The sequence below is a fragment of the Pongo abelii genome, chromosome 15 (genome assembly GCF_028885655.2).
Source record: "Pongo abelii isolate AG06213 chromosome 15, NHGRI_mPonAbe1-v2.0_pri, whole genome shotgun sequence".
Classification (NCBI taxonomy): Eukaryota; Metazoa; Chordata; class Mammalia; order Primates; family Hominidae; genus Pongo; species Pongo abelii.
In genome coordinates, this window is record NC_072000.2 from 7,796,421 (window position 1) to 7,804,736 (window position 8,316).

General features: G+C 60.6%; 1 non-coding gene across 1 annotated transcript in view; it reads left to right on the top strand.

Moving 5' to 3' along the window:
• LOC134760167 (28S ribosomal RNA) overlaps nucleotides 1-1,056 on the top strand; it is a 4,902-nt gene extending 3,846 nt beyond the window's left edge. Inside the window, exon 1 of the ribosomal RNA XR_010137098.1 lies at nucleotides 1-1,056. This exon is cut by the window's left edge and continues 3,846 nt beyond it. This is a non-coding gene — a ribosomal RNA (28S ribosomal RNA).
• The last annotated feature ends 7,260 nt before the right edge of the window (nucleotides 1,057-8,316 follow it).

Genomic DNA, 8,316 nt, shown 5'->3' on the forward strand with positions numbered 1-8,316 from the left:
ACAGCCAAGGGAACGGGCTTGGCGGAATCAGCGGGGAAAGAAGACCCTGTTGAGCTTGACTCTAGTCTGGCACGGTGAAGAGACATGAGAGGTGTAGGATAAGTGGGAGGCCCCCGGCGCCCACGCCCCCCGTCCCCGCGAGGGGGCGGGGCGCGGGGTCCGCCGGCCTCGCGGGCCGCCGGTGAAATACCACTACTCTGATCGTTTTTTCACTGACCCGGTGAGGCAGGGGGGCGAGCCCCGAGGGGCTCTCGCTTCTGGCGCCAAGCGCCCAGCCGCGCGCCCGCGGCCGGGCGCGACCCACTCCGGGGACAGTGCCAGGTGGGGAGTTTGACTGGGGCGGTACACCTGTCAAACGGTAACGCAGGTGTCCTAAGGCGAGCTCAGGGAGGACAGAAACCTCCCGCGGAGCAGAAGGGCAAAAGCTCGCTTGATCTTGATTTTCAGTACGAATACAGACCGTGAAAGCGGGGCCTCACGATCCTTCTGACCTTTTGGGTTTTAAGCAGGAGGTGTCAGAAAAGTGAGCTGGGTTTAGACCGTCGTGAGACAGGTTAGTTTTACCCTACTGATGATGTGTTGTTGCCATGGTAATCCTGCTCAGTACGAGAGGAACCGCTGGTTCAGACATTTGGTGTATGTGCTTGGCTGAGGAGCCAATGGGGCGAAGCTACCATCTGTGGGATTATGACTGAATGCCTCTAAGTCAGAATCCCGCCCAGGCGGAACGATACGGCAGCGCCGCGGAGCCTCGGTTGGCCTCGGATAGCCGGTGCCCCGCCTTTCCCCGCCGGCGGGCCGGCCCGCCCCCCTCGCGGGGGCGCGCCCCCCGCCCCGCTCCGGGACCGGGGTCCGGTGCGGAGTGCCCCTCGTCCTGGGAAATGGGGCGCGGCCGGAAAAGCGGCCGCCCCCCGCCCGTCACGCACCGCACGTTCGTGGGGAACCTGGCGCTAAACCATTCGTAGCCGACCTGCTTCTGGGTCGGGGTTTCGTACGTAGCAGAGCAGCTCCCTCGCTGCGATCTATTGAAAGTCAGCCCTCGACACAAGGGTTTGTCCGCGGGCGCGCGGGGGGCCCGCCGGGGGGCGTGCGCGTCCGGCGCCGTCCGTCCGTCCGTCCGTTCGTCTTCCTCCCTCCCGGCCTCCCCGCCGACCGCGGGCGTGGTGGGGCTGTGGGGGAGGGGGGGGCCCGCACGTCCACGGTCGACGCGCCCCACTTCTTCGGCTCCCGCCTCCTCCCCGTTCCCCGCCGGGGCGGCTCGTCCGCTCCGGGCCGGGACGGGGCACGGGGAGCGCGGGTGGGAGCCGCGGAGGCGGCCGCGCCGAGCCGGGTCCGTGGCCCGCCGGCCCCTGTCCCGGGGGTGGCCGCGCGGGCTCGGGTGTCGGCCACCCCGGGGTCCCTCCCCCTCTCTCCTCCGCACGGGTCGACCAGCAGACCGCGGGTGGCGGGAAGCGGGCGGCGAGGCCCGGGGCGTCCCCACGTCCGGGCGACCGCTCCGCTTTCGGGCCTCCGGGGTCGACCGGTGGCCGAGCGGCGGGTCCTCCTCTACCGAGCGGCGGACGGGAGGGCGTGCTCGCCGGGACGGGCCGGTCTCGGAGCGTCGGCCTGTCGGTCGGGACCTCCGGGGTCGACCAGCGGTCCCCCGCGGGCTCCGGACTTGGCCGGCGGCGCGCAGTGCCCCGGGTCGACCAGCAGGCGGCCGCTGGCGGTTCCCTCTCCAGGCTGCGGTGGATCGCTGCGAGGGCGCCGATTGCCGTTCACGCGCCGGTTCCCTTCAACGGCCTCGGCCTTCGGTGGAGCTGGCACCACGCGGAACTCCCTGTGCTACATTTTTTTCAGCCCTATTTGGAGTTTGTTCCGCGGGACTTTTAAGAGGGAGGGAGTCGCCGTTGACGTCGGTCGGTAATGCTTCCTCCTGTTTTTTTTTTTTTGGTCTTCGTGTGTGTGTGTGTGTGTGTGTGTGTGTGTGTGTGTGTGTTGTTTTTTTTTTTTTTGGTCTTCGTGTGTGTGTGATTTTTCTTTTGTTTCCGCCCCACCCCCCGCCCCCATTCTTTCCTTCTTTCTGGAGATGGAATCTCGCTCTGTCGCCGGACCCGGACCCGGACCCGGACCCGGAGGGCGGTGGTGCTTCCTCCGCTCGCCGCTGCCGCTGCCGCTGCCTCCAGGGCTCAAGCGAACAGCAGTTTTTGTATTTTGAGCAAAGACGGAATTTCACCATATTGGCCTGGCTGGTCTCGAACTCCTGACCCTAGCGATCCACCACCCCCCCCCACCGCCTTGGCCTCCCAAACCGTGCCGGGAGTACGGGCCTCAGCCACCGCGCCTGGCCGATTCCTTCTTTTTTTCAATCTTTTCTGCACGCTGCGGTGTGTGAACATACGTATATGTGTCTGTAGGTATAAGATATATCTATATATAGAGAGAGAGATATATCTATACCTATAGATGTAGATAGAGACAGATATGTACATATATACATACACCGACAAAAATATCTACTGATAAAACTATTTCCATAAAGACATGCTTACATTATAGATGTTCATGTATGAACATGTATGACATAAAATCCCATTTCATTTACATATACCTGTATATGTATTTCCTTCCTTCCTTCCTTCCTTCCTTCCTTCCTTCCTTCGTTTATTATTTATTAACGATTTTCTTTTATTTTCTTTTCTTTTTGGGCCTGCCTTGTCTCGGGGCCCGGCGGGTCGTGCGCGTCCGGCGCCGTCCGTCCGTCCGTTCGTCTTCCTCCCTCCCCGCCGACCACGGGCGGGGCATGGCTGTGGGGGGGGCGGGCGCGCGTCCCTGGTCGGCGCGCCCCGCTTCTTCGGCTCCCGCCTCCTCCCCGTTCCCCGCCGGGGCGGCTCGTCCGCTCCGGGCTGGGACGGAGCTCGGGGAGCGTGGGTGGGAGCCGCGTAGGCGGCCGCGCCGAGCCGGGTCCGTGGCCCGCCGGCCCCCGTCCCGGGGGTGGCCGCGCGGGCCAGGAGGTCGCCCACCCGGGGTCCCGGCCCTCGCGCGTCCTTCCCCCTCTTTCCTCCGAGGGTGGCGGGAAGCGGGCGGCGGCGAGGCCCGGGGCGTCCCCACACACGGGCAACCTCGGCTGGTGGCCGCTCCTGTTTCGGACCTCCGGGGTCGATCGGCGGCCGCCCGCGGGCCCCGGACTCGGCAGGCGGCCCGCCGTGTCCCGGGTCGACCGGCAGGCCGGCCACTGGCCGTTCCCTCCGCGGGCTGCGGTGGATCGCTGCGAGGGCGCCGATCCCCGTTCACGCGCGGGTGCCCTTCACCGGCCTCGGCCTTCGGTGGAGCTGGGACCACGCGGAACTCCCTCTCCTACATTTTTCTCTGCCCCATTTGGAGTTTGCGTCCGCGGGACTTTTAAGAGGGAGGGAGTCGCTGTTGCCGTCAGCCAGTAATACTCCCTCTTGTTTTTTTTTGGTCGTGTGTGTGTGTGTGTGTGTGTGTGTGTGTGTGTGTGTGTGTGGTTTTCCTCGCCGCCCCCCGCCGCCCCCATTCTTTCCTTCTTTCTGGAGACGGAATCTCGCTCTGTCGCCCAGGATGGAGCTGGAGCGCGGTGGTGCCTCCTCGGCTCGCCGCCGCCGCTGCCTCCGGGGCTCTCAAGCGAACAGCAGTTTTTGTATTTTGAGCGAAGACAGAATTTCACCATATTGGCCGGGCGGGTCTCGAAATCCTGACCTAGCGATTCCCCCCAACCCCTCCCCCCGCCTCGGCCTCCCAAAGCGTGCTGGGAGTACGGGCGTCGGCCACCGCGCCCGACCGATTTCTTCTGGTTTTCAATCTTCTTTTCTGCACGCTGCTGTGTGTGAACATACGTATATCTATCTAGATAGATAGATACGTAGATATGGACACACGGACACGTACCTACACCGACGAAAATATCTAGTGATAAAACTAGACATTTCCATCATTCATACATGTTTATAGGATAGATGCTAATTTTAATGGATGAACGTGTATGACGTAAAAACCCATGTCATTTACATATACCTGTATATGTATATCCTTCGTTTATTATGGATTAACAATGTTCGTGTATTTATTTCCTTTTCTTTTGGGGCCTGCCTGATCTTCTCACTCTGGGCTCTGGTGACCTCAGGCTCCCAAGTAGCTGGGATGGGACTACAGGGATCTCTTAAGCCCGGGAGGCAGAGGCGAACGTGGGCTGTGATCGCGCGCCTCCACTCCGGCTGGGCTGGGCTGGGCTGGGCTGGGCTCGGCTGGGCTCGGCTGGGCTGGGCTCGGCTGGGCTCGGCTGGGCTCGGCTGGAGAGAAAACGGTGGATTGTCATCTTCATTACCTTACCTTTTAGCTTTATTCGTACCCTCTTATTTGCTTCTTTATTCTCATGGGTTATTCTAGGTCATTGTCATGTTCATCATTTGCTTGCTTGTTTCATTGGTTTCCTTCCTTCCCTGCCTCTGTCGCCCGGGATCACCCCAGCCTCAACGCTTTCGACCGACCGACCGAGTGGCCGTCCTGCGTCTCATCCCTCCCGTCCCCGTTTCCTGGGACTATGGGCGTGCACCACCACACCGGGTGACTTTTATGTTCTTTCTCATATCTCATGTTTTCCGTAGGTAGGTAGGCAGGTATCTGTGTATGTGTGTATGTGAGTGAGATGGGGTCCGGGGTTCTGTCGTGTGGCCCGGGCTGGTCTCGGACTCCTGTTCTCGAGCGATCCGCCTGCCTGCCTCGGCCGCCCGCGCTGCTGCTGTGACAGGCGTGAGACGCTGCACCCGGCTCATTCTATAGTTGCCTGCCTGCCTGCCTGCCTGCCTGCCTGTCAATCGTCTTCTTTTTAGTACGGGTGTGCTCTCTCTTTGTTGTCCATGCTCTGGGCACACGTGATCGCTTTTTAAACTATGATTATTATTATTGCAGGTGTCGTCTCACACGTCGAGGTGATCTCAAACATCTACGCTCCGGCCATCCTTCCACGTCGGCCTCCCACAGTGCTGGGATGACACGCGTGGGCACGGTACGCTCTGGTCGTATTTCTCGTGGGTCGGTTCTTTCCGTTTTATGCACGCGGAATGCGAACAGATAAAATTTTGAGACGCGTCTCACCGATCTCCCCTCCCCCTCCCCCTCCCCCCTCCCCCATCCCCCTCCCCCCTCCCCCTCCCCCTCCAGACGGAGTTTCACTCTTGTCGCCCAGGGTGGACTACGATGGCGTGATCTCGGCTCGCTGCGACCTCCGCCTCCCGGGTTCGAGTGATCCTCCTGCCTTGGCCTTCCCGAGGAGCTGGAATGACGGTGAAGCGCCATCGTGCCCGGCTGACTTTTATATTTTTAGTACAGATGGGGTTTCTCCGTCTTGGTCAGCCTGGTCTTGAGCTTCCGAACTTTGCACGATTTTAACTTTCTTGGTGGTTGCTTTTCTCTTTCTTTTTCTTTTCTTTTCTTTCCTTCTCCTCTCCCCACCCACTCCCCCTGTCCTCCTCGTCCTCCTCCTCCTCCTCCTCCTCCTTTTTCATCTCTTTCAGCTGGGCTCTCCTACTTGTGTTGCTCAGTTGCTCACGCTGGTCTCCAACTCCTGCCCTTGATGCTTCTCCCGTCACACCCACCGTCTGGTTGTTGAGATGAGCACCTCTTTTAAAATGGAAAAGATGAAAAAAATAAAGACGGAGGTGAAAAGCACGGAGTGAACGTGTCTCTTGCCGTCTCCCGGGGTGTCCCTTGGACCCCGAGAGACGGAGGGAGCTTGGCTGAGTGGGTTTTCGTGGCTGAATCCTCCCGAGGGCCTCCTTCCCTCTCCCCCTTGTCCCCGCTTCTCCCCCGGCCGAGGCTCCCGCCGCTGCCGTGGCATTTTCCGTAGGAGAGGTGTGGGAGAGGACCGACGCGCCTTCCGGATCTAGATCCCGCCGGACCTCTCTGGCTCGGCGTCCCCCGCCGGCTACCCGCCGCCTTCCGGGGAGCTCTGAGGCGGATGCCCCCCGCCCCCGTCACGTCCCGCTACCCTCCCCCGGCTGGCCTTTGCCGGGAGACCCCGGGGGAACCGCGTGGACGCTGCTTTCTGACCCTCCGGTGAACACTTCCGCCAGATGCCCCGGGTGGGCCGGATGGGATGAGACTGGACCGCTCCGGACCGTGCTGTTCTTGGGGGTGGGTTGTCGTACAGGGTGGACCGGCGGCCCCGGCGTTGCAATGGGTGCGCGGGGGTGGAGCTGTCACGTGGGATGCCCTCCTTCCCCTCGTCCTGCCTTCGGCTTCCTCGGGCGTGAAGACGACTTCCTGTCACGACCTCTTTTCTCCCCTTTCTCCACCACACGGATGACACGCATGAGAGGGAGAAACAGCTCCATAGATACTGATGACCTTCATTTGTGGAATCCTCAGTCACCTACACACAGACAGGTGACTACACGGGGACCCAAATCGGACACCGTTTCCGGGTCCTCATGGTGGGATTCGTCGGTCTCTCTCTCTCTCTCTCTCTCTCTCTCTCTGACACACACACACACACACACACACAAGATTTCCGTATCTAGTTCACAAAGCACACTCACTTACCCTTTCCCCGGTACGCAGGCTGAGTGAAACCCACCCCGCCCTCCACCCGTCGGCTGACGAAACCCCTTCTCTATGATATATGAACGAGACGGTCTGGGCCGGGCACGGTAGCTCACGCCTGTCACTCCGGCACTTTGGGAGGCCGAGGCGGCTGGATCGCTTCAGGCCGGGAGTTCCAGACCGACCGCGCTGGCCGACGTGGCGAAACCCCGTCTCTCTGAAAAACAGAATGGTGAGCCGGGCCTGGTGGCCTGGGCTTGGGATCACGACTGCTCGGGAGACTGGGGCGGGCGAGTGGCTCCGACCGGGGAGGCCGAGGTTGCGATGAGCTGAGATCGTGCCACGGCGATCCGGCCTGGATGACGCAGCGAGACCCTGTCTCGATAGAATCGTAATGTTATTAGAAGGTGACTTGTGCCTGGTGATGGCCGCCTGTCGTCGCGGCTGAGAGGCTGCGATGAGGAGAAGATCGCTTGTGGCCCCGCGGGTCGAGGCTTCGGTCGGTCGGCCGTGACCCGCTCTATCCTGGGCGGTCACCGGTCGAGGACATAGGCCCCCTCCCCGTTTTCCTTTCTTTTCTTCCCTTCTCTTTTCTTCTTTTTTCTTCTCTTTTCTTCTTTCTTTCTTTCTTCTTTTTCCTTTCCTTCTTCCCCTCTTTCTTTCATGCCTTACTGCCTTCCTGCCTTTCTTCTTTCCTCCCTTACTCCCTTCCTCCCTTCCTTCTTTCCTCCCGCTTCGGCCTCCCAAAGTGCTGGGATGGCTGGCGTGAGGCACCGTGAGTGCTTGGCCTAAAGAGACACCCTTTGAAAGTGAGATACGGGGGTCGCTTTCCGGTGATCTGATGGACCGATTTAGAGACGGCATCTCACTCTGTCACCCCGGCAGTGGTGCCGTCGTAGCTCACTCACTGCAGCGTGGACGCTCCTGCACTCGAGCGATCCTTCCGCCTCAGCCTCCAGAGTACGGTACCCGGGACCACGGGCACGCGCCACTGTCCCCGGACCGTTTTCTTTTTTCCCCCACCCCGAGAGAGAGTTTCGCTCTGGTTGCCTAGACTGCGGTGCGGTGGCGCGATCTTGGCTCGCCGCAACCTCTGCCTCCCGGGTTCGAGCGAGTCTCCCGCGTCGGCCTCCCGAGTAGCTGGGATGGCGGGCGTGCGCCACCACGTCTGGCTGATGTGGTATTTTTAGTGGAGGCGGGGCTTCTCCGTGTGGCTCGGGCTGGACTCGAACTCCCGACCTCGGTTGATCCGCCCTCCCCGGCCTCCTGAAGTGCTCGGATGATGGGCATGAGGCACCGCGCCCGGACTTCATTTTTCAATGTTTTTCTATGGACGGGGTCTCCTCGTTTTGTTGCCACCCTCCTGACCCGGCGTCTCAGAGTGCTGGCGTGACGGGCATGAGCCACTGCGCCTGGACTCCGGGGAGTGATTCACGACCATGACCGCTGGACTGATTCTTTTTCTTTCTTTCTTTCTTTCTTTCTTTCTTTCTTTCTTTCTTTCTTTCTTTCTTTCTTTCTTTCTTTCTTTCTTTCTTTCTTATTTATGGATGGATGAATTCTTTTAGTATTGATTTGTGTATTTCTTTTCAGACGGAGTCTCGCTCTGGGTGAGGAGAGGTGGGGCGCATCGCTTTGGAAGCCGCGGCACCGCCTTCTGAAGCCCCATTCATATGCACAGGGCCCTATTCCCTTCCTGGAGTTGGAGCTGATGCCTTCCATAGCCTTGGGCTTCTCTCCATTTAGAAGCTTTGACAGGCGCAACCCCACCCAGAG